This window comes from Pan troglodytes, chromosome 13 (genome assembly GCF_028858775.2).
Source record: "Pan troglodytes isolate AG18354 chromosome 13, NHGRI_mPanTro3-v2.0_pri, whole genome shotgun sequence".
In the NCBI taxonomy this organism is placed as follows: Eukaryota; Metazoa; Chordata; class Mammalia; order Primates; family Hominidae; genus Pan; species Pan troglodytes.
Genome location: NC_072411.2, coordinates 28,744,098 through 28,770,201, shown reverse-complemented (window position 1 = coordinate 28,770,201; position 26,104 = coordinate 28,744,098). Strand labels below are relative to the sequence as shown.

The 26,104-nt window shown below is 45.9% G+C and overlaps 1 long non-coding RNA gene across 1 annotated transcript; it reads right to left on the bottom strand.

Moving 5' to 3' along the window:
- On the bottom strand, positions 1-25,434 carry LOC107973688 (uncharacterized). Its single transcript, XR_001716081.4, has 3 exons — positions 25,224-25,434; positions 21,004-21,227; positions 1-241 (listed from the first exon to the last, which is right to left on the bottom strand). It is a non-coding gene; the product is annotated as an uncharacterized LOC107973688 (long non-coding RNA).
- Positions 25,435-26,104: the final 670 nt, after the last annotated feature.

The following is a 26,104-nucleotide window of genomic DNA, read 5'->3' as shown; positions in this document are numbered from 1 at the left end:
TTATTGCCAGGAAAGAAGGCCTTTTATTTGGGAATGTCAGCCAGAGAGATGGAAGACAAACCTCAAATCTGTCTCTCCTGACTGAAATTGGAGGTTTATATAGAGGGGAAGGAATATAGCTATGTGTGGAAAGCAATAAGAGAGAAGTCATGAAGGATCATGGTGCATGAGGGGTCTTGCATCTCGTTGTCTGGATGCTGTGACTTGATGAGTTCCAGTCCCTTGTGTGAGAGTTGGTTTCCTGAGGAAGGAACCCAGGTAAGACAAATGTAAGTATCAAGTTGTAAGACCAGGAAGGGTCAATTTTTGTATTTATTAAAAGAAAAATGGTAAACATTAGTTCTATGGGACAATTGAGCCAGTTTCACAACCTCAAGAGAGACCCCAAGGCAAAATCACTCAGTTTTAGCCACTCATAGATTCCCAACTTATAGAAACTATGTGAGATCATGTTTCTTGTTTACTGTCACTATGTTTTTGCAAAATTTGTTACACAACCCAAGGCCACAAAGAAGTGTGGCCCTGTGCTAGTGCACACAGTGTGGCCTGGACACACAGCCCAGGCAGACCTGGAGGCAGATGGCAATCGGGGAGGTCACAAATTTTGTGACCGTTGGCCACATGATTCCTGAGAAGTAAGAGATTATAGAAACTATACCTGGCCCAGTGTGGTGTCTCACACCTGTAATCCTAGCACATTGGGAGGCCAAGGCTGGCGGATCGCTTGAGCTCAGGAGTTTGAGACCAGTCTGGGCAAACATGGCGAAACCCTGACTCTACAAAAAATACAAAAATTATCTGGGTGTGGTGGTGTGTGCCTTTAGTTCCAGCTGCTTAGAAGACTGAGGTGGGAGGATGGCTTGAGCCCAGGAGGCAGAGGTTGCAGTGAGCCAAGATCATGCCATGGCACTCTATCCTAGGTGACAGAACCAGACCTTGAAAAAAAGGAAGGAAGGAAGGAACGGAAGGAGGGAGGGAGGAGGGAAAAAAGAAGAGAAAGAGAAAGAAAAGAAGGAAAGAAGGAAGGAAGAAGGAAGGAAAAGAGAAAGAAAAGAGAGAAGCAAGGAAGGAAGAAAGGAAGGGAACTAGACCCACCTTTTAGCAGAATTCAAGCTCCTTCCTAATCATTGGCATTTCATTAGTTTCACAAAGGCAGTTTCAATCCCCAAATAAGGAGGGGGTCAGTTTTAGGGAGGTGCTGTTATCATCCTTGCTTCAGGGTTAAACTATCAGCTAAATTCCTCCCATGGTTAGCTTGGCCTACAGCCAGGAATGAGCAAGGACAGCCAGCCTGTGAGACTGGAAGCAAGATGGAGTCAGCCATGCTAGACTTCTCTCTCTGTCAGAATCTTTGCAAAGGCACTTTCACTAAGAATCTGTTTTTTCCTTTTTTGTCTTTTGAGACAGGGTCTTGCTCTGTCACCCGTGCTGGCGTGCAGCAGTGTGATCATAGCTCACCAGAGCCCCAAACTCCTGGGCCCAAGGAATCCTTGCACCTCAGCCTCCAGAGTAGCTGAGACTATAGCCATGAGCAGCCATGTATGGCTAATTTTTGTAATTTATTGTAGACACAGAGTCTCCCTTTTTTGCCCAGGCTGGTCTCAAACTCCTGGCCTCAAGCAGTCCTCCTGCCTTAGCTTCTTAAAGTGCTGGGATTACAGGTGCGAGGCAGCCAGAAGTTTGGGTTTTTGTTGGTGGTGGTGGTGGGTTTTTGTTTGTTTGTTTGTTTGTTTGAGACAGAGTCTCGCTCTATTGCCCAGGCTGGAGTGTAGTGGCATGATCTCAGCTCACTGCCACCTCTGCCTCCCAGGTTCAAGCGATTCTCCTGCCTCAGCCTTCCCATGTTTTAGTTAGTTTTTCCTACCAGACAACACAAGAAAGGATAATGCTGAATTTATTTTCATTCTCCGAAGCAACTACCACAGGGTTATTTATACACTTAGGAGGTAATTAGTAACTATCTACTCAGCTAAATGTTTTGCAGTTTTGTAAAGTTTGAAAAAATGGCGGCCAGGCACAGTGGCTCATGCCTGTAATCCTAGCACTTTGGGAGGCCGAGGCAGGTGGATCATGAGGTCGGGAGTTCAAGACCAGCCTAGCCCAGATGGCGAAACCCTGTCTCTACTAAAAATACAAAAATTAGCCGGGCGCGGTGGCAGGCACCTGTAATCCCAGCTACTTGGAAAGCTGAGGCAGGAGAATCACTTGAACCCGGGGGGCAGAGGTTGCAGTGAGCTGAGATCCGGTCACTGCACTGCAGCCTGGGGGACACAGCAAGGCTCCATCTCAAAAAAAAAAAAAAAAAAAAGACAAAATGGCTGAGTACTTTCTGAATTCACACTTAGGATGTCAACACAGACTATATGTCTATAATATACTTATTATAGCTTGTGATTCAAATGCAGTCATGCATGGTTCTTACTACTGTAAAAGGTCTGCCTCAATGGATGGTATTATGACTTGGTATATTTGATCCTATTCCCTGGAAAAAAGACTCTGGAGATAAAAAGTTTGGGAGAAGTGCCCCTGGGATCAGCTCCTGGGGAAATGTAGAAGCTGGAATTGGGAAGAGGGAAAAGCTGAACTACAGTGCAGGTGCAACAGAGGGCTCAGTTTATCTCACATGGAGCTATGGAGCTGGAATAGCCACCTTGAGATAGGGTTCCATGCTTTTCTAGTGCTGCATCTACAGTAGACGGATGCAGAGTGTCTCTGAAGACGAGGGATAACATTGAATGAGATGGTTGAGTTGCCCTCTGGTTGAGGGCAACTTTCAGAGAGCAACTCAATAGAGAGCTTTCAGCCTCCAATATTCCCAAGAAACTAGAGAAACGAGTGCCTCCACCCTAAAGGGGAGCTATGGTTGGCATACTACAACATCCACCAATGTATCCCTTTTTTCACTGAGATGCATTTTTTCACATAAGTTTTGGAATCAGCTCTTCCAGGATTCTGATGGGTCTCTCTTCTAGAACAAACTTTCAAGAGGAAGACAAGTAGAAAAAGATACAGCTCCTACCATTGTAACTAGTCTCAAGGTCACAAGTGACGCTCATGTTTTCCTGCTTTCCTTCTGGATTTCCTCAACCTGAGCTAGCACCTCTGCTGGTCTAAGTGATTTACCTTGTGGGTGACCCAGAACCCCATCTCTAAGGGGTCTGAACCCCTATCATCATCATGCTCTTCTCAGAGACGGCTGTTCAATTCGTCCATTTACCATCAAAATTGGGCAAAGCGTACAAAAGAAACACAGTAGGTGACCTAACGGCAAACATAGTCTTCCTTGCCCCATGATGTGAAAACAGCCCCGATAAACAGCCCTCGTGATTACCAGAGTCAAGCACTTCTGCCAGGACAGTGACTTTAATCCTAGCCTGCTGGTCTCTTGACAAGAAGGGCTTGAAGTGAGTGGGTGGCAGTCACTGCTTAAAGGTTAATCTCACAGAGAATTCTGGAGTTAGGATGTCCTTCAGAATGATCGCACCTTGGGGCACAGGCCGCTACAGTCAACATAAATCAGGCATTAGATGCAGGCTGCACTAAGGGAGAGGGTATGACCTTGAGGAAGACCCTCTCATTGGATGAGGCCGACTAATGGAGAGAGACTCAATGAAAGTTGTTAACCACTGACACTCCCAGCAGTGAGAAAATGAGTGCCTCCATTCTGAAGGGTGATCTGAATGGCACATCACAGAATCCACTACACTTGATCACAAGTCCTTTAATTTGTTCTGTGACGGCTATTGCTATGAATGCTTTACAAATTATTTTATGGCCGGGCATGGTGGCTCATGCCTGTAATCCCGGCACTTTGGGAGGCTAAGGTAGGTGGACCACCTGAGGTCAGGGTATTTGAGACCAGCTCGGCCAACATGGCAAAACCCGGTCTCTGCTAAAAACACAAAAAATAACCGGGTGTGGTGGCACGCACATGTAATCCCAGCTACTTGGGAGGCTGAGGCAGGAGAATCACTTGAACCTGGAAGGTGGAGGTTGCAGTGAGCCAAGATTGCGCCACTGTGCTCCAGTCTAGGCAACAGAGTGAGACTCAAAAAAAAAAAAAAAAAAAAAAAAAACTTACCACCTGCCCTCTATTTGCCTGAAATTGCCACCATAGAGTCTCTTCTGCCTTCAAACCCTAATGCAGGCCAGATGAGGTGGCTCACACCTGTAATCCCAGCACTTTGGGAGGCCTTGGAGGGCAGATCACTTGAGCCCAGGAGTTCGAGACCACCCTGGGCAACGTGGCAAAACCCTGCCTCTACTAAAAATACAAAAATTAGCCAGGCATGGTGGTTTGTGGCTACAGGCCCAGCTACTCGGGAGGCTGAGTTGGGATGATCACTTCAGCCTGGGAGGTTGAGGCTTCAGTGAGCCATTATCCCACCACAGCACTCCAGCCCAGGTGGCAAAGCAACAAAACCACCTAATACAAGGGAAAATAAAAGATGAATCACGGCTGGGCACAGTAGCTCATGCCTGTAATTCCAGCACTTTGAGAGGCCAAGGCAGGCAGATCACGATGTGAGGAGTTCAAGACCAGCCTGGCCAACATGGCGAAACCCCGTCTCTACTAAAAATACAAAAATTAGCTGGGCATGGTGGCACATGCCTGTAATCCCAGCTACTCTGGAGGCTGAGGCAGGAAAATTGCTTGAACTAGGACCCAGGAGGCGGAGGTTGCAGTGAGCCAAGATCGCGCCACTGCACTCCAGTCTGGGCTACAGAGCGAGACTGTCTCAAAAAAAAAAAAAAAAAGATGAGTCATGAATGTTTTGTGATGCCATGAAATAAAGTAGTGCATGAATAAATATGGGGGAATCTCAAAAGGACACAGAGCCAACCAAAGTAGTACTCAATGCCCAAATCCAGACCAATCTGAGAAATGAACTAAACAATGAGCGTAATGGATAACAACACAGAATTTTTTTAAAGTCCATGATTACATGCTGATATGAATAAATAATTGAATAAATAAATTAATAGGAGGGATAGGAGGGAAGAAACAGCCCTGCCTTGTGGAAGAATACCAATTATACATGTAGAAGGGGCTGGGCGCAGTGGCTCGCGCCTGTAATCCGTGTTCTTTGGGAGGCCAAGGTAGGTGGATCACCTGAGGTCAGGAGTTTGAGGCCAGCCTGGCCAACATGGCGAAACCCCGTCTCTACTAAAAACACAAAAATTAGCCAGGCGTGGTAGCACATGCCTGTAATCCCAGCTACTCAGGAGGCTGAGACAGGAGAATTGGTTGAACCCAGGAGGCGGAGGTTGCAGTGAGCTGAAATCACACCACTGCACTCCATCCAGCCTGGGCAACAGGGCAAGACTCCGTCTCAAAAAAATTGTAGAAGTAATAAGAGAAATGTAAAATAACCATCAGGCAAACAGTAGGGTAACAATCGTTCCAGGCAAGATTCACAATGGAATGCTAAAATCCGTGGGCAAAACGGGATATTTACATAATCCCAAGTATCTCTCCCAAGACAGTTCCCCTAAGATAGTTCCTCAATTATAAAGTAGAAAAATAGTGATTTTTTTTTTCGAAACAAGGTCTCACTCTGTCACCCAGGCTAAAGTGCAGTGGTGCCTTGAACTCCTGGGTCCAAAAGATCCTCCCACCTCCACCTCCAGAGTAGCTGGGATTACAGGTATGCACCCCCATCCCCAACTTTTTTTCTTTTAGAGACAGGGGTCTTGCTATGTTGTACAGGCTGGTCTCTGACTGTTGGGCTCCCACCCAAGCCTCCCAAAGGGTTGGGATTATAGATGTGAGCCGCTGTGACTGGCCAAAAAATAGTGATTTTACATTGGAAACACCCAGCAGATACCACCTGAAACAAGAGATGAAGATTGGCCTCCCACAGCTCCCCTTGCGTGTGCTCCTGCATAACTCACACTAAAGAACCACGAGCAAAAAAGATCTTTAAAGGATTTTTAGAAGCTGAACTTGTGGGCAGTTTGGGAGCATATTTTTTGTTTAATTAGATGAACAGAAGCCACAATTTCAGGCAAATAATGAGCAAGAAATTTCCCATCATTTTGGAAGTTTATTACAAATCCACTGAACAGTCTGAAATGTGTGGAATTGAAACTGCCTTTGCAAAAATTATAACAGTGACAAAAGTGTGACAGTGACAGAGACCTGACCTAACCAACACTATCTTGCTTCTAACCTCCAAGCTGCCCTTGTTCATTCGTGGACATAGGACAAACTAACTTTGGGAGGAACTTAGTTTGCAGTTTAACTTTCAAAGAAAGATGGTAACAGCCCTTTCCCCAAACAAATCTCCTTCTTGCCTGGGGACCAGATGGCCTTCGCAGAACTAACAAATTAGCCACAAGATTTGCAACTTCCTGCCGGGTGGGGTGGCTCACGCCTGTAATCCCAGCACTTTGGGAGGCCGAGGCGGATGGATCACAAGGTCAGGCGTTCAAGACCAGCCTGACCAACATGGGGAAACCCCATCTCTACTAAAAGAAAAAAAATACAAAAATTAGCCAGGCGTGGTGGCACGTGCCTGTAATCGCAGCTACTCTGGAGGCTGAGGCAGGAGAATTGCTTGAACGCGGGAGGCGGAGGTTGCAGTGAGCCAAGATCTCACCCCTGCACTACTCCAGCCTGAGCAACACAGCAAGACTCTGTCTAAAAAAAAAAAAAAAAAAAAAAAAAAAAAAAAAAAAAAAAAAAAAAAACTTTGCAACTTCCTCAGGAGGCTGAGGTGAGAGGATCACTTGAGCCCAGGCGGTCAAGGCTGCAGTGAGCTGTGACTGTGCCACTGCTCTCCAGCCTGGGCAACAGAGTGAGATCCTGTCTCAAAAAAAAAAAAAAAAAAGATTTGCAACTTTCTCAATTACTCCTGCAGAAAACATCACTATTTAGAACCTAAGATTGACCTTTTGAGATGTCTTTTCAGGTTTTTTCATTTCTAAAGGCCAATGGCTCTACCCAGACCCACCAACTACTTGTCCTGTGGCCACACCCAGAAGCAGACTCAGTGAGCAAGAGGCCCATTTTCCACACCCCTATGATTTCACTCCCAGCCAATCAGCAGTACCTATTCCCTAGTCACCCTCTCCTCCCCCAAATTATAAAAAAAATTCCAGTATCCCGTGGAGCCAGCTTTGTGTGAATTAAACTCTTTCTCTACTACAGTTCGCCTGTCTTGATAAATTAGCTCTATCTGGGCAGCAGGCAAGGAGGACCCACTGGGTTGTTACAGGATCAGAGAGTAAGAGCAAGAAAAATGGTTGAACAGCAACAATTAGGAATATGCCACTAATCAAGGTTTACCCTGCAGAGAAATACCATAGTATCAGGCAAGGTTAAAATTCCAAAATTGACATGGATGGGTTTTAGAATATTTAAGGCACGAGGTAAATTTTTTCTTTTTTTGTTTTTTTGGGGTGTTTTTTTTTTTTGAAACAGGATCTAACTGTGCCACCCAGGCTGGAGTGCAGGGGCATGGTTATGGCGCACTGTAGCCTCAACCTCCTGAACTCAAACAATCCTCCTGCCTCAGCCTCCTGAGTAGCTGAGATCACCGGCGTGCACCACCATGCCTGGTTAATTTTTTTTTTGTAGAGATGAAGTCTCGCCATATTGCCCAGGCTTAAAATGTAAATTTTAGGCCGGGCGCAGTGGCTCACACCTGTGATTTCAGCACTTTGGGAGGCCAAGGCAGGCGGATCACCTGAGGTCAGGAGTTCAAGATCAGCCTGGCCAACATGGTGAAACCCCATCTCTACTAAAAATACAAAAATTAGCCAGGCATGGTGGCGGGCACCTGTAATCCCAGCTACTGGGAAGGCTGAGACAGGAGAATCACTTGAACCCGGGAGGCGAAGATAGCAGTAAGCCGAAATCGCTCCACTGCACTCCAGCCTGCACAACGGAGTGAGACTCCGTCTCAAAAAAAACAAAAAGAAAAAAAAGTAGATGTTAGAGATCTTATTCTTTGGACTGTAAAAAAATTGGTGGAAGATATGTTTATTATGTTACAAATGAAGCTTTGCTTGTACTATTGAAAATAAAGAGATTTTTCCTTTAAAAAGAAAAAACAGGCCAGGCACATTGGCTCACGCCTGTAATCCCAACACTTTGGGAGGCCGAGGCAGGCGGATCACCTGACTTCAGGAGTTTGAGACCAGCCTGACCAACATGGAGAAACCCTGTCTCTACTAAAAATACAAAATTAGCCGAGCGTGGTGGCATATGCCTGTAATCCCAGCTACTCGGGAAGCCGAGGCAGGATAATCACTTGAATCCGGGAGGCGGAGGTTGCAGTGAGCCAAGATCGCACCATTGTACTCCAGCCTGGGCAACGAGAGCGAAACTCCATCTCAAAAAAAAAAAAAAAAAAAAAGAAAAAGAAAAAGGCGAAGAAAAAGAAAAAACAAAGATTTATCTCCTTATAGGATGCACTAAGGGCACAATATCACATGCATAACTTAAATCTAGCCACGAGAAAACTTCAGACTCACACAGGGAAACACTCTACACAATGTCTGACCAATACTCATCAAAGTGTCAAAGTCATGGAACACAAGGAAATAAATTCAAAAATAAGGATACACAAATTTGAGGAGACTAGTGATATACAAAAACTAAATGCAATGTGGGATTCTAGATTAGATCCCGAAACATTAAAAGGACATTAGGGGAAAGCTGGGAAAATGTTAAGGCCTACGGTTTAGTGAATAGTATTGTACCATTGTTAGTTTCCTGATTTTAATAATTCTACTGTGATTAAGTTGTTAATATTAGGGGAAGTTGGGGCCGGGGGCAGTGACTCATGCCTGTAATCCTAGTAGTTTGGGAGGCTGAGGCGGGCAGATCACTTGAGGCCAGGAGTTCAAGACCAGCCTGGCCAACATGGTGAAACCCCATCTTTACTAAAAATACAAAAATTAGCTGGGCGTGCTGGCATGCGCCTGTAATCCCAGCTACTTGGGAGGCTGAGGCAGGAGAATTGCTTGAACCTGGGAGGCAGATGTTGCAGTGAGCAGAGATTGCACCACTACACTCCAGCCTGGGCAACAGAATGAGACTCTGTCTCAAAAAATAAATAAATAAATAAAATAAATTAGGGGAAGTTGGGTGAAGAGTATATGTGAACTCTGTATACTATTTCCACAAATTCCTGTAAGTCCAAACTTTTTCAAAATAAAAATTGTTAAAAATATTTATGCAAGTGCTTCACATTGGCAGACTCTAACTTGGAATAGTATGGGGAAAGGGGTTGTGACTGTTATAATTCCGGGCTCCCTCTCTGTGATATAGAGGGTCCTGGCAGTGATGAGAACTTCACAACAGACCATGTGGCATCTTCCACCCCTTTGGGAGCTCAGTATACACACCCACCCTCTATGCACAATTTTTTTTTTTTTTTTTGAGGCAGAGTCTCACTCTGTTGCCCAGGCTGGAGTGCAGTGGCGTGATCTCGGCTCACTGCAACCTCCGCCTCTCGGGTTCATGCCATTGTCCTGCCTCAGCCTCCTGAGTAGCTGGGACTATAGGTGCCCGCCACCATGCCCGGCTAATTTTTTTATATTTTTAGTAGAGCTGGGGTTTCACTGTGTTAGCCAGGATGGTCTCCATCTCCTGACGTGATCCGCCCACCTTGGCCTCCCAAAGTGCTGGGATTACAGGCGTGAGCCACCGCGCCCAGCCCTCTATGCACATTTTTTTGGGGAAGAGGTGTATTCGTTGACTTTTTTTTAGATTCAGGAGGTACATGTGCAAGATTGTTGCATGGCTATCTTGTGTAATGGTGACATTTGGGTTCTAGTGCATCCATTACCAAATAGTGAACATTTTACCCAATAAATAATTTTTTTTTTGAGACAGGGTCTAACTCTGTCACCCAGGCTGGAGTGCAGTGGTGCAATCTCTGCTCACTGCAACCTCAGCCTCCTGGGCTCAAGGGATTCTCATGCCTTAGCCTCCTGAGTCAGAGATGGTGTTTCACTGTGTTGCCCTGGCTCGAACCCCTGGCCTCAAGTGATCCTCCCACCTTGGCCTCCCAAAGTGCTGAGAAGCCAGGTGATAGCCAGTATGTCTGGCCTCCATAGATAATTTTTAATCTACTCATATTTAATATGCCCACAAACAACTGTAACCCCATCATCTAGGTCCTGCCTAACATCCTGTTACTAGACCTTGTGCCATTAGAGATGCTGCCGTATTCTCCCTAAGAAGCAGACACCTCAAGGCCTATCAATCACTGTTAATCTCTCTCTAGGTGATGTTCATTACTTTTCTAGCTCAATTACAGTCCACTTCTGATATACAGTCATCTAAAGACTAAATTATCAAGTCCAATAGAGCTTAAAAAAAAAGCTGGCTGGGCTCGGTGGCTCATGCCTCTAATCCCAGCACTTTGGGAGGCTGAAATGGGAGGCCTGCTTGAGCCCAGGTGTTTGAGGCCAGCCTGAGCAACATGGTGATACCCCATCTCTAACAAAAATACAAAGCTGGGCTCAGTGGCTCGGACCTGTAATCCCAGTTTACTTGGGAGGCTGAGGCTGGAGGATCACTTGAGGCCAGGAGTTCAAGACCAGCCTGGGTAACATAGTGAGATGCCATCTCTAAAAAAAAATTTTTGAGGCCAGCCACGGTGGCTCACGCCTGTAATCCTGGCACTTTGGGAGGCCAAGGTGGGCAGATTGCCTGAGCTCAGAAGTTCGAGACCAGCCTGGGCAACATGGTAAAACCCCATCTCTACTAAAAATACAAAAATAAATTAGCTGGGCGTGGTGGCGCATACCTGTAATCTCAGCTACTTGGGAGGTTGAGGCAGGAGAATCGCTTGAACCTGGGAGGCAGAGGTTTCAGTGAGCCACGATTGTGCCACTGCACTCCAGCCTGGGTGACAGAGTGAAACTTTGTCCACCAACACCCCGCAAAAAAAAAAAAAAAGAAAGAAAGAAAAAATACAAAAAATTAGCCAGATGTGGTGGCACATACTTGTAGTCCCAGCTACTTGGGAGGCTGAGGCAGAAGAATTGCTTGAGCCTGGGAGGTGAAGGTTGCAGTGGGCCAAGATCACACCATTGCATTCCAGCCTGGGCTACACAGTAAGACTATCTCAAAAAAAAAAAAAGCTCAAATTATAATGTTAGCACTAACAAATATGCCTTAAGATCAGTACTAGCATATTAATATAGCATGCAGAAGTATCTGGGATGGGTGGGAATAAAAAGAAGTATCTATACGCCAGGTCTGAGAAAGAAACCAATCCTTCTTCACCAATTGGTAATAGGCAATTGCCTGTGAACACATAACGTGGGTTGAGAGGGAGGTGTCAATAAAGCAGTAGTACCTACCATGGAAATCTAAGCTATTGCTCATACAACTGCCTTGTGCCTTCAGAACATGTACAGGCATAATATCAAATATACAGTTTCCACTGGATGCTGAATTGTTGGTATGCATGATCAACTTACGGCTTCATGGATTCAATAACACACCATTATAAGCAACTGAGGTCAGAGGATAAGTTTCTCTATGATCTCTACCAGGGCTCAGGAATAAATCAAAAGCTCTTTCTCAAAAAAAGAATAGTTGCCTTCCCAAGATGGCATGATTTTGCTCCCAAATTCTACAAGTCTGAGTCGACATTCTTGATTGGGTTTTCTCAGAGGCTCCATCATATCTGCCGGATATACCATGGTAACTGTTGAATCTGCTGGATCATAAGGCTCAAGCGGCAGAGCAGCTAGCAATAAAGCTTGAGTCAGCTGCAGTGGTGCCTTGTCGTGCTCTAGTTTTTATTCAAAACTGAAACATTATGGGTTAGTCAGTAAATGGGTCAGAAAACACACTCAACTGAATACGCTGCCTCCAGAATCCACATTGGCCCACCAAATGCTGTGCCTCATTATTAGTGGCAGGAGTAGAAGATGCGCTAACTCGCCTTTCATTTGAGAGGGGCTATCTCAACACACTCCGCATCACAGAATTTCTAGAAACTTCAACACTGTGGCAAACTTTTGGATTTTTATGAGGTTTATCACCCATCCTCAGTCTTGAAGGTATCTTACTTAGAAAGACATCCAGGGTATTTGAAGTATTTTCATTATTACGTCCAACAGTATCATGTGCTCAATTTATTTATTTTTATTTGTTTATTTTTAATTAATTTATTTATTTTGAGACAGAGTCTTGCTCTGTCACCCAGGCTGGAGTGGAGTTGTGCCATCATAGTTCACTGCAGCCTCAACCTCCTGGGCTCCAGTGATCTTCCCACCTCAGCCTTCCGAGTAGCTGGGACTACAGGCACATGCCACCACATCTGACTAATTTTGTTTTTATTTTTTTATAGAGATGAGGTCTCACTATGTTGCTCAGGCTGGTCTTGAACTTCTGGGCTCAAGCGATCCTGCCTCGATCTCTCAAAGTACTGGGATTACAGGCATGAGCCACCACGCCCAGCCTGTATGCTCAATTCAGTATTACATTGGTGCAAAAGTTATCGCAGTTTTTGACATTATTTTCAAGGGCAGATCAGAATGATGACTTGATTAAAAAAGATCAAGTTTCTTGCAGACTAGATTATAACATAGAGCCGAAGATTTAACATATGCCTAAGAAAGTGAAGATATACCACTATTCTTTCTAGGTGAAAACAACACCTTACAGTTTTTCTTAATTGGTTGTTAGAAAAAAGCATTTGCATGGTGGCTCACACCTGTAATCCCAGCACTTTGGGAGGCCAAGGCAGGCGGATCACCTGAGGTCAGGAGTTCGAGACCAACCTGGCCAACATGGCGAAACCTCATCTCTACTAAAAATACAAAAAAAAAGAGCCTGGCCTGGTGGTGGGCACCTGTGATCCCAGTTACTTGGGAGACTGAGGCAGGAGAATCACTTGAACCCGGAAGGCAGAGGTTGCAGTGAGCCGAGATCACACCAGTGTACCCCAGCCTGGGTAACAGAGCAAGACTCCATCTCAAAATAAATAAATAAATAAATAAAAGATGCAATAGGAATTTTTTTTTTGAGATGGGGGTCTCGCTCTGTCGTCCAGGCTGGAGTGCAGTGGCGCGATCTCAGCTCACTGCAAGCTCCGCCTCCCGGGTTCACGCCATTCTCCTGTCTCACCCTCCCAAGTAGCTGGGACTACAGGCACCCGCCACCACGCCTGGCTAATTTTTTGTATTTTTAGTAGAGACGGGCTTTCACCGTGTTAGCCAGGATGGTCTCGATCTCCTAACCTCATGATGTGCCTGCCTCGGCCTCCCAAAGTGCTGGGATTACAGGCGTGAGCCACCATGCCCGGCTGCAATTGGAATTTAAATTTACAATAATCCATTATCTCCTCAAAATCATTTTTTTGCACAGAACTAATAGGTAAATTAAGTGGGGAATCACTAATTCCACATCTTTGTGTTCTTTAATGGTGATATGAATCTCTGAAATTTCCCAAGGGATGCTATATTGCTTTTGAAGGCGTGTGGGGGCAATTTCAGGGCTTCCACTTGGCACTTCCTACTATAACAGCAGCCTTCCTTCCATGGGTTAGAAAGCCAATGTGAGGATTTTACCAGTTATTGAGTATAGAAAAAAAAAATACAGAGTGGGTTCACAGACCACTAGACTTACTGCTGGATGAACTTAGACGATAACTCCATTTATCATGACTCCAAAAGTTGCCACTTTGACTAGTGTGGAGACACTAGTGACTCCATCTTGGACGCTAATCTTCCATGTTGACTTCTGATTAACCCACGTCCTGGGAATGCCTCCAGGATTTCCACTTTATTTACTGTCTTTAGTGTAAGAGCATGTCAACCTTGGTGTTATCAAATTATAGGCTATGACTCATATACTCTCCTTGGAGGGTTGCCTTCGATTGTCCTGCACTTTTCTTTTTTTTTTTTTTTGAGATGGAGTCTCGCCCTGTCACCCAGGCTGAAGTGCAGTGGTACAATCTCGGCTCACTGCAACCTCTGCCTCCCAGGTTCAAATGATTCTCCTGCCTCAGCTTCCCGAGTAGCTGGGATTACAGGCATGTGCCACCACGCCCGGCTAATTTTGTATTTTTAGTAGAGATGGGGTTTCTCTATGTTGGTCAGGCTGGTCTCGAACACCCGACCTCAGGTGATCCGCCCGCCTCAGCCTCCGAAAGTGCTGGGATTACAGGCGTGAGCCACTGCGCCCAGCCACCCAGTTGATTTTTTTTAAGAGATGGGATCTCATTATGTTGCCCAGGCTGGTCTTGAACTCCTGGGCTCAAGCAGTCATCCCACCTTGGCCTCTCAAAATACTAGAATTACCGGCGTGAGTCAACATGCACAGTGCCTACGGCCCTTTCAGGAAACAATTAGAATTTGAAGTCTTACGGTTTTGGAGGTCAGGAGTTTAAAATGGGTTGATCAGCTGCATTATTTTTGGAGGCTCTAGGGGAGAGTCTGTTTTCTTGCCTTTTCCACCTTCTAGAGGTTGTCTGCATCGCTTGGATCGTGGCCCCACATGCTCCAATCTCTTCTTTGTTGTCACATGTCCTGTCTCTCTGACCTTCCCAACTCCCTCTCATGAGGACCTTTGCGATCACGTTGGCTCCACGTGGATAATCCAGGATAATCCCCCCGTCTAAGATCCTCAGCTTAATGACATCTGCCAAGCCACTATTCCCAGTTTCTACTCCAGGGATTAGGAAGTGGACTACATTTTGGGGGGATATTATTCAGCCCACCACACAAAGATTCCTCAGGACATTGCATCAATTAAGAGACAGCATCCAGCAATCCCTGACAATTCTGGGTATTTTCTTTTCTACAATACACAATCACTATGGTAAAAGGCTACAGATCTCCTGTGGCGTGGCAAGGCAAGGAAGAAGACGCCATTTGTCTGTATGGCCACACTGCAGGGTCATTCTCCCCGGGGCTTTTCCTCCCCTTTATTCAAGCAGCGCTAAGTCTATAAACTGGCTCAAGTGTGAGAATTGGATGAGGGATAATGACCCTACAATCAGGTCTGGGGACTCCATAATTATAACATTTGTACATATTCAGCCAGGTGCGTTGGCGCATCCTTGTAATTTAAGCCCTCTGGGAGGTCAAGTTGAGTGAATCGCTTGAGCTCAAGAGTTAGAGACCAGGCCTGAGCAACATGGCAAAACCCTGTCTCTACTGAAAAAATTAAAAAATTAGCTGAGAGTGGTGGCACATGCCTGCAGTCCCAGCTGCTCTGGAGGCCGAGGCAGGAGGATGGCTTGAGGCCCAGGAAGCAGAGGTTCCAAGATCATGCTACTGCACTCTAGCCTGGGTGACAGAGCGAGACCCTGTATTGGGGGGGAAAAAAAAGAACATTTGTACTTCTTAATATCAAGTAAGGCCGGGTGCAATGGCTCACACCTGTGATCCCAGCACTTTGGGAGGCTGAGGCAGTAGGGTCATCTGAGGGTCAGGAGTTTGAGACCAGCCTGGCCAATACAGTGAAACCCCATCTCTACTAAAAATACAAAAGCTAGCTAGGCATGGTGACACGCACATGTAATCCCAGCTACTCAGGAGGCTGAGACTGGAGAATTGCTTGAACTCAGGAGGCAGGGTTGCAGTGGGCCGAGATCACGCCACTGCACTCCAGAGAGTGTGATACTCCGTCTCAAAAAACAAAACAAAACAAAACAAAATCAAGTAAGACTTTAGTGCAGTTCCCATATGTTTTATGCCTAGGGACATCACAATCAGTGAGACATCAGGGAGAATATCTTGAGTAAAACCATTCTGATTATTGTCCATCCATGCTTACTGTCCACTACGATGACGATGACCCTATTTCTTTTTTTTTTTTTTTCTTTTTTTGGCTAGTCAGGAGATGCAGTGGAAGTGGAGAAGGAACAAATAAATCTGTAACTGGCTGTGATCAATTGGTTGTAAACACCACTGCACTCGGACCAGCAAGATGACCCTGTTTCTAATGATGCTTGGCCTGTACTTGGCCTCTGACACTCTGGAAACTAACTAGCAGCAGTCAAAACCACAGTTGCCCTTTTTGTTTTACATGTGTGTTTTTTTGAGACAGGGTCTTGCCCTATCACCCAGGCTGAGTGCAGTGATCATAGCTCACTGCAGCCTCAAACTCTTGGGCTCAAGTGATCCTGCTATCTCAGCCTCCCAAGTAGATGGGACTATAGGCGTGTGCCACCATGTCAAGCTAATTTTTTTTTTTTTCATAGAGACAAGGTTTTGCCATGCTGCTCAGGCTGGTCTTGATCTGCTGGGCTCGAGCCATCCACCTAACTCGGCCTCCCAAAGTGCGGACGTTACAGGCATGAGCCACTGTGCCTGGCCAGGAGCTCCTTCTTTACACTGTCAGGTACCAGGGCTCTGCCTTTTGGAGTAATTTCAACCACCAAGTCATCAACAGTAATGTGCTCCAGTCCTTTCTTTCTGATTACTTTTACAATTCCAGCCACATTCAGCTAATTTAGCTCTCAGCAACTCTTTGAGGTGTTTTCTTTCAGCAGTTTCTATTGACTTTTGGTTAATTGCTGCTCTCATCTGCACTTTTTTTTTTTTTAGATGGAGTCTTGCTCTGTTGCCCAGGCTGGACTGGAGTGCAATGGCACAATCTCAGCTCACTGCAAACTCCACCTCCCAGGTTCAAGCGATTCTCCTGTCTCAGCCCCCAAGTAGCTGGGATTACAGGCGTCCACCACCACGCCAGGCTAATTTTTTGTATTTTTAGTAGAGATGAGGGTTCACCATGTTGGCCAGGCTGGTTTCGAACTCTTGACCTCAAGTGAACCGCCCGCCTTGTCCTCCCAAAGTGTTAGGAGTACAGGCATCAGCCACTTCCCCGGCTCATCTGCACATCTTTATCTTGCTAACCATATACTCTTTGGTGGCCTGGACTTAGACCCTCACTCTAGTCACATGCTTTTATTTTTATTTATTTATTTATTTATTTTGAGATGGAACTTCACTCTGTCACCCAGGCTGGAGTGCAATGGCATGATCTTGGCTCACTGCAACCTCCGCCTCCTGGGTTCAAGCGATTCTCCTGCCTCAGCCTCCAGAGTAGCTGGGACTACAGACGTGTGCCACCATGCCTGGCTAATTTTTTATATTTTTAGTAGAGATGGGATTTCACCGTGTTAGCCAGGATGGTCTCGATCTCCTGCCCTTGTGATCTGCCCGCCTCAGCCTCCCAAAGTGCTGGGATTACAGGCATGAGCCACCGTGCCCAGCCTTATTTTTATTTTTATTTTTGAAAAGGAGTCTCGCTCTGTCTCCCAGGCTGGAGTGCAGTGGCTTGATCTTGACTCACTGCAAATTCCACCTCCCGGCTTCAAGCGATTCTCCCACCTCAGTCTCCCGAGTAGCTGGGATTACAGGTGCCTCCCACCATGCCCGGCTAATTTTTGTATTTTTAGTAGCCGGTTTCACCATATTGGTTGGCCAGGCTGGTCTTGAACTCTTGATCTCAGGTAATCCGCCCGCCTCAGCCTCCCAAAGTGCTGGGATTAGAAGCGTGAGCCACCACGCCCAGCTCATCTGCACATCTTTATCTTGCTAACCATGGTCTTTGGCTGCGTGGACTTAGACCCTCATTCTAGTTACATGCTTTTAAAGTATTGTTGGAAACATGTGCAGAACAGTATATATAATGTGCTACTGTTTCTGTAACGAAAGGGAACCATATATACACACAGATTTTCTTGTAAGCATGTAGGCAACCTTGGGAATGACACACTAGAGCTGGTAACGTTGTTTTCCTCCATAGAGAAGTAAGGAAGCAAGAGACAGAAGTGGGAGGACTTTGCCGTGTACACACATTTATAATGTGTGAATGCAAGGCCTATTTTTCGTTTGTTTGTTTTGTTTTGAGACAGAGTCTCACTCTGTCACCCAGGCTGGAGTGCAATGGTGCAATCTCGGCTCACCACAACCTCTGCCTCCCTGGTTCAAGCGACTCTCCAGCCTCAGCCCCTCGAGTAGCTGGGACTATAGGCACAAGCCACTGCGTCTGGCTAATTTTTTAATTTTTTTTTTTTTTTTTAAGTAGAGATCGGGTTTCACCGTGTTGGCCAGGCTGGTCTTGAACTCCCTACCTCAGGCGGTCTGCCCGCCTTGGCCTCCCAAAGTGTGCTGGGATTACAGGTGTAAGCCATCATGCCTGGCCTTTTTTTTTCCTTTTCTTTTTGAGGTGGAGTCTCACTCTGTCACCTAGGTGGAAGTGCAGTGGCACGATCTCAGATCTCGGCTCACTGCAACCTCTGCCTCCTGGGTTGGAGCGATTCTCCTTCCTTAGCCTCCTGAAGTAGCTGGAATTACAGGCGTGCGCCACCATGCCTGACTAATTTTTGTATTTTTAGTAGAGGCGAGGTTTCACCATGTTGGCCAGGCTGGTCTCGAACTCCTGACCTCACGTGATCCACCCGCCTCGGCCTCCCAAAGTGCGGGGATTACAGGCATGAGCCACTGAGCCCAGCCGCAAGGCCTGTTGAAAAAGAATAAAATGTGAAACATAAAATAAAGGGATTACTGGGTTTTTTGTTCCTAGAAAGCCCGGACTCTGGCCTCTTAACAGAATCAGGACTAGGCCCCACCGAACTATTAAAAGACAGGCTCAATGGCTGGCCCTTGGGAATAGCTGGAGGCAACAGCCTGGCACTGGGTGCCTGCCTGCCCCTACTGATCCACCTACTGAGAAGCCACCTGGGGGAATAACTGAATAATAAAGGACCCAGCTTCTCTGGGGACTCTGGAGCTCATTGTAGCAAGTTAGTGTTGGAGAAAATTATCCTTCTTAGGGGATGCTTACTGAAGTATTTTATAGTGAAGCAACTATGCCTGAATGTGTATTCAGTTCAGGGGGAAAAAGTGGGCGTATAAAAATGTACACAATTATATACATGTATGGGGGATGACTGAGGGCACAAGAAACGCAGATGTCCAAAATGTTAAAAATGGTTGAATCGGCCAGGCATGATGACTCACACCTGTAATCTCAGTACTCTGGGAGGCCAAGGCAGGAGGATCACTTGAACCCAGGAGTTTGAGACCAGCCTGGACAAAAAAAAAAAAAAAAAAAAAAAAGGTGAGACCCCATCTCTAAAAAAAACAAACAAATAATCACGTGTGGTGGCATGTACCCTGTAATCCCAGCTGCTTGGGAGGCTGAGACAGGAGGATCTTTTGAGCCCAGGAGTTTGAGGCTGCAATGAGCCATGATTGCACCACTGCACTCCAGCCTAGCCTGGGTAACAGAAACTGTCTCAAAAAAAAAAAAAAAAAATGTTGACTCTAGGTGGGTGGAATATAGCTGCTCATTATACTTTTTTTCCATGTCTTCTGTGATGTTTGAAAATTTCAAAATCAGATGGAAAAAGAAACATATTTTTAAGTACTTCTGACAGTAAGCTTTAAGGACAAAGTCAAAACTAAACATAATGCAGAACACTGTTTCATCCTAGGAAGAAGCCTAGATGAGATTGGATGTGTACATTTGCCCATTTGCCCAGACTGGTTGCTTTCTAGATATATCCACTGTACCTGTTTGTCAAACTCTGGAATTTTTTTTTTTTTTTTTTGAAACGGAGTCTCACTCTGTCGCCCAGAATGGAGTGCAGTGGCATGATCTCAGCTCACTGCAACCACCTCCCAGGTTCAAGTGATTCTCCTGCCTCAGCCTCCTGAGTAGCTGGGATTACAGGCATGCGCCACTACACCTGGCTAATTTTTGTACTTTTAGTAGAGACAAGGTTTCACCATGTTGGCCAGACTGGTCTCGAACTCCTGACCTCAGGTGATCCACCCGCATCAGCCTTCCAAAGTGCTGGGATTACAGACGTGAGTCACTGCGCCTGGCCAAACTCTGGAGTCTCCATTAAGGGAGTGCTTGGGTACTGATGGTGAGGCCAGGCTCAGCCTAAGCAGTCATAGATGAATGTTGCCAGTAACCAGAGAGATAAAACAGACCAGTCAGGGTAAATCAAGTAGGACGTGCTTGCCCAAAGGGTACGAAAGGACATCAGTGCATTTGGAGATACGGTCAAGACATGAGCCCCCTTTTCCAGGACAGCTGATGATTTAAGCTCCTGGACCCCCATTCTGTGACCGTGTGGAGCCTCCTTCTCTTCCTCGTTCTTGGAGATCCCTCTAGAGGCCAGAGTGTGCCACTGACACACAGGGAGTGCAGGAGCTGAGCTGCACAGAGTTCTCTCTGGGATGACCTCTCCTACAAATGAGGTTGGTTGGTTGGAGATTTAAGAGTGGTTCTTTCCTGCCACCTGAAGGTATCATTCTGGTCTTATGGGAGCATGGAATTCCTCCAAATGTTGAGCAGGTGCTAGAGTGGGAATGCTAAGGAAAACCAAGGGAGTGGCAAACCTAATTACTGCGAACTGGCAGACGGGCTCTGCAAGGATGCACTGCGGGAGGTGGATATGTTCCATATGGCCACTGACGGGGTTAAGTGAGCAATGGAAATGCGGACGTCTTCAATCTAGAAGGCCATGTGTGGCACTACAAATGCAGGTCATGAGCCAGCCATCAAAATATGAAATGATATGGTCAGGGAAGCCACAGAAGCAGGGCCAAAACCCTCAGGAGGCAGGAATAGGTCCACGGGACGTGGGACTGCAGGAATTCCCATTCTGTACTGCTGATGCTGTTAGCTGTTTTTCTTTTTCTTTTTTTTTTTTTTTTGAGACACAGTCACGCTGTGTCCCCCAAGCTGCTGTACAGTGGCACAATCTCAGCTCACTGCAACCTCCGCCTCCCGGGTTCAAGCGATTCTCCTGCCTCAGCCTCCCTCTTGCAACCACGCCTGGCTAATTTTTTCGTGTATTTTTTTTTAGTAAAGACAGGGTTCACCATGTTGGCCAGGCTGGTTTGAAACTCCTGACCTCAAGTGATCCACCCGCCTCAGCCTCTCAAATTGCTAGGATTACAGGCATGAGCCACCGCTCCTGGCCTGATGCTATTAGCTGTTTCTCTAACGGCGATCGGCTTCTTGGGTGGCCTTGTGGCCTTGGGTGGCTAACATACCTTCTGGCTGGTGCATGGCAGTCCTGAAGTCATGGCACTGTGGGTCATTGCCTGGGCCAGGTGCCAGAGCAGGACCACTACCCTTGAGCTGCACCGCCAGAGCAGAGATGGAAAATGAAGAGGCAGCCTCAGGAAGATGTCAAGTCAATGTTAGGACCAAGGAAGTCCTCAGTTAAAAGAGACTGGTCAGAAGGAGATCTTGGTAGTCGCCAAAAGGATGGAAGCTGGAAGAAACAGATAAGACAAGAATCAAGGTGAAGCACAGAAGAGGCAGGGCCTGAGTCTCTAAGAATAGAGCTGTAGAGATGTCCTTAACCTTTCATTTGCCACAGACCACCTTTGACAGTCTTAAGAAGCCCAGTCATCCTTCTCAGAAAAATGTCCTCGGCCCGGTGCAGTGGCTTACGCCTATAATCTCAGCACTTTGGGAGGTCGAGGCGGGCGGATCACAAGGTCAGGAGTTCAAGACCAGCCTGGCCAACATGGTGAAACCCCATCTCTACTAAAAATACAAAATAGCCGGGCATGGTAGCAGGCGCCTGTAGTCCCAGCTACTCCCAAGGCTGAGGCAGGAGAATCGCTTGAATCCTGGAGGTGGAGGTTGCAGTGAGCCAAGATTGAGCCACTGCACTCCAGCCAGGGCGACAGAGCGAGACTCTGTCTCGAGAAAAAAAAGAAAAGAAAAGAAAGAAAAATGTCCTTAAGTGTGTAAGATAAAATACATAGGGCCCCAAAGGGAACAAATTATATACACACATATTTATTATCAAAATGTATGAAAAACAAAGCTGGGCCAGGCACAGTGGCTCATGCCTGTAATCCCAGCACTTTGGGAGGCTGAGGCGGGTGGATCACTTGAGCCCAGAAGTTCAAGATCAGTTTGGGCAACATGATGAGACCCTATCTCTACAAAAAAATTTAAAAATTAGCTGGGCACAGTGGCTCACGCCTGTAATCCCAGCACTTTGAGAGGCCAAGGCGGGCAGATGACCTGAGGTCAGGAGTTCGAGACCAGCCTGGCCAACATGGTGAAACCCCATCTATACTAAAATACAAAAATTAGCCGGATGTGGTGGGGCACACCTGTAGACCCAGCTACTTGGGAGGCTGAGGCAGAAGGATTGCCTGAGCCAGGGAGGTGGAGGTTGCAGTGAGCCAATATCGCCTCATTGCACTCCAGCCTGGGTGGCAGAGGGAGCCCTTGTCTCAAAGAAAGAGAAGAGAAGAGAAGGGAAGAGAAGGAAAAAGAAAAGAAAAAAGAAAGGAAAGAAAGGGAAACGAAAGGCAAGGCAAGGCAAATCTGTGCATATTAATACCTATGCTTCTTTATCAATGTTTTAAGGAGCAAACTCTATCAGTAAATCTAGTAACCAATATACCTTCAATATGGTGATGATTCCAATTTCTATTTTGACATAGAGTTTGTGCAATGTGATTTGAAAATACATGTAATTTCTATTGGTGACAAAGTTACAGGTACTGCTAATATTACCAAAATCTGTTCTTGTTTTTATAATGGAAGGAAATGGCAATTTTCAGAGACATTGATGAAAATTAATATGCGCTTTTTTCCCATCCAAGTTCACAGACCCAGTAGATTCTATCTCGACTCCTCCACTTTAGATCAGTGCTCTAGAGTCTTTTACCTACAGAACCCAAAGCCATAGAGGCCATTTCTTTTTCTTAGTCCTTCCCTGGGAAATGTGGGACCAGGGTTTCTCTAAGTTTGCCTTGTGGAAGGTTCTACTTCAACTGTCTTGCTTCAGAGGGAGAGGCAGAAGCTTTCCTTTCTTCTAGCTCAGTATTTTCCATACATTTTGACCTACACCCCATAATAAGAAATGCATGTTGGCTGGGCGTGGTGGCTCACGTCTGTAATCCCAGCATTTTGGGAGGCCGAGGCAGGCAGATTATTTGGGTCAGGAGTTTGAGACCAGCCTGGCTAACACAGTGAAACCCCGTTTCTACTAAAAGTACAAAAATTAGCCAGGCGTGGTGGCACATGCCTGTAGTCCCAGCTACTTGGGAGGCTGAGGCAGGAGAATGACTTGAACCCAGAGGCAGAGGTTGCGGTGAGCCAAGATCGTGCCATTGCACTCCAGTCTGGGCGACACAGTGAGACTCCATCTCAAAAAAAAAAGAAAAGAAAAAAAGAAATGCATCTTGTACTGACACCCAGCACACATACTCACAACTGAAACCGCAATTTCAGAAAAGAATATTCTACTCCATATAGTACATTAATTTGCTAGCGTTGTCATAACAAAATGCCACAGACTAGGGGGCTTAAACGACAGAAATTTGTTTTCTCATAGTTCTGCAGACTGGAAGTTCTAGATCAAGGTCTCAGCAGAGTTGGTTTCTTCTCCGGCCTCTCTCCTTGTGGTAGCCACTTCCTCGCATGATCTTTCCTCCATGTAGTTGGATGCTCCTGAAGTTGCTCTGTGTCCAAACTTCCTCTTCCTATAAAGACACTGGTCAAACCGGGGAGGCAGAGGTTGCGGTGAGCTGAGATCGCACCATTGCACTCCAGCCTGGGCAACAAGAAAAAAACTCCGTCTCAAAAAAAAAAAAAGACATCAGTTAGATTCTATTAGGGCCTGTGCTAATGACCTCATTTTAACTTAATCACCTAAAATCTCTGCCTCCAAATATGGTCATATTCTCATGTCCTGGGGCTAGGACTTCAACATACGAATTTAGGGGGAACATCATCCTCCCCATAATATATAGTAAGGAAAAACAACTATATTTACATAAAAATATTCTTTGTTTTTTTTTTTTTTGAGACAGAGTCTCGCCGTGTCACCCAGGCTGCCATGCAGTGGCATGATCTCGGCTCACTACAACCTCCGCCTCCTGGGTTCAAGCAATTCTCCTGCCTCAGCCTCCCAAGTAGCTGGGATTACAGGTACCCACCACCACACCTGGCTAATTTTTTTTGTATTTTTAGTAGAGATGGGGTTTCACCATGTTGGCCACGCTGGTCTCGAACTACTGACCTCAAGTGATCTGCCCGCCTCGGCCTCCCAAAGTGCTAGGATTACAGGCATGAGACTCCATACCCAGCCACATTCTTCTTCTTCTTCTTCTTTTTTTTTTTTTTTTGACAGAGTCTCACTCTGTTGCCCAGGCTGGAGTGCAGTAGTGTGATCTTGGCTCCCAGGTTTGCTTAACCACCTCCCAGGTTTAAGCAATTCCCCTGCCTCAGCCTCCCAAGTAGCTGGGACTACAGGCATACGCTGCCACGTCCATCTAATTTTTTGTATTTTAGTAGAGACAAAGTTTCACCTTGTTGCCCAGGCTGGTCTCGAACTCTTGAGCTCAGGCAATCTGCCTACCTCAGCCTCCCAAAGTGCTAGGATTACAGACGTCGTCCAGGCTGGAGTGCAGTGACTCTATCTCGGCTCACTGCAAGCTCCGCCTCCCGGGTTCACGCCATTCTCCTGCCTCTGCCTCCCGAGTGGCTGGGATTACAGGCGCCTGCCACCACGCCCAGCTAATTTTTTTTTTTTATTTTTAGTAGAGACGGAGTTTCACCGTGTTAGCCAGGATAGTCTTGATCTTCTGACCTTGTGATCCGCCCGCCTCGGCCTCCCAAAGTGCTGGGATTACAGGCGTGAGCCACCGCGCCCGGCCCAAAATATTCTTTAAATACAGCAGTGTCTTAGTCCATTTGGGCCACTATAACAGAATGCCATAGACTGGGTGGCTTAAAAAACAGACTTAAAAAAAAAAAAAAAGACAGGGTCTTGGCTGGGCCCTTGGCTCTCACCTATAATCCCAGCACTTTGGGAGGCCAAGGTGAGTGGATTGCTTGAGGTCAGGAGTTTGGAGTTTGAGACTAGCCTTGCCAACAAGGCAAAAACCCCGTCTCCACAAAAAATACAAAAAAATTAGCCGGGCTGATAGCATGTGCCTGTAGTCCCAGCTACTTGTTAGGCTGAGTTGGGAGGATCACTTGAACCCGGGAAGTTGAGGCTGCGGTGAGCCGTGATGCTGCCACTGCACTCCAGCCTGGGCAATATTGTGAGACCCTGTCTCAAAAAAACAAAGAGACAGGCTCTCTCTACATTGCCTAGGCTGGAGTACAGTGGCTATTCACAGGCATGACCATAACACACTGCAGCCTGGAACTCCTGGACTCCTGTCCCAGTAGTAGCTTGAGACTACAGTTGCACGCCACCACATGTGGCTAACAACAGACATTTATTTCTCACAGTTCTGGAGGCTGGAAGTCCAGGATCAAGGCGTTGGCAAATGCAGTGTCTCCTAAGGGTGCTCTTCCTGGTTTGCAAATGCCATCTGCTCCTTGTATCCTCAAATGGTAGAGAGAGAGATGGATCATCTGTCTTATGACTCTTTTAGAAGGGAACTAATCCCATAATAAGGGCTCTGCACTTATGACCTCATTATCTCCCAAAGGCCCCCCTCTGAATCCCATCACAATGGGGACATAGGAATGTCAGGAGACACACAACCATTCAGTACATAACAAACAGATAAACAAATCCACTCTCTTACACTCGGAAAAAAAAGTTTCTTATATCATATATTTTATAGTTATATATTAATGTATATATTACTTCATATTTTCTATATATATTGTAATGAGTGTCCTTGCTTCTTGATACATTCAGTACAGCCTGAAACACATGGACAATACACCATGCACAAGAGCCAGGACTCGCTTTTGACTTTAATCAGGTCAGGGTTGCCTTTGTATTTGACATTGGAAGGTCACTGGAAACAGTGATAATAATAACATTACAATCTTTCTACTTGGTAGTCACATTTTTTCATCTTAATGTTTCATAATCATTCTTCAATGTAAATAAGAAATCAGCTTGTTCTTCAGGCTCCACATTTAATTCAATTATCAACACATGGATACTTTATCTCAACATTTTTCTTTAATGTTTCACATTTTTCTTGTGGAATGGCAAGAGCAAAAGTTAAAGTAAGACAGATAATGTGAGATGTAACAATACCTCCCATTTTGTTTATGCAACCTATCTTCATCGTAATATTTTCTTCATATTGTAGCTAAGGCAATCATCTTTTTTTTTTTTTTTGTAACTTACTGTAACAATACTGTCCT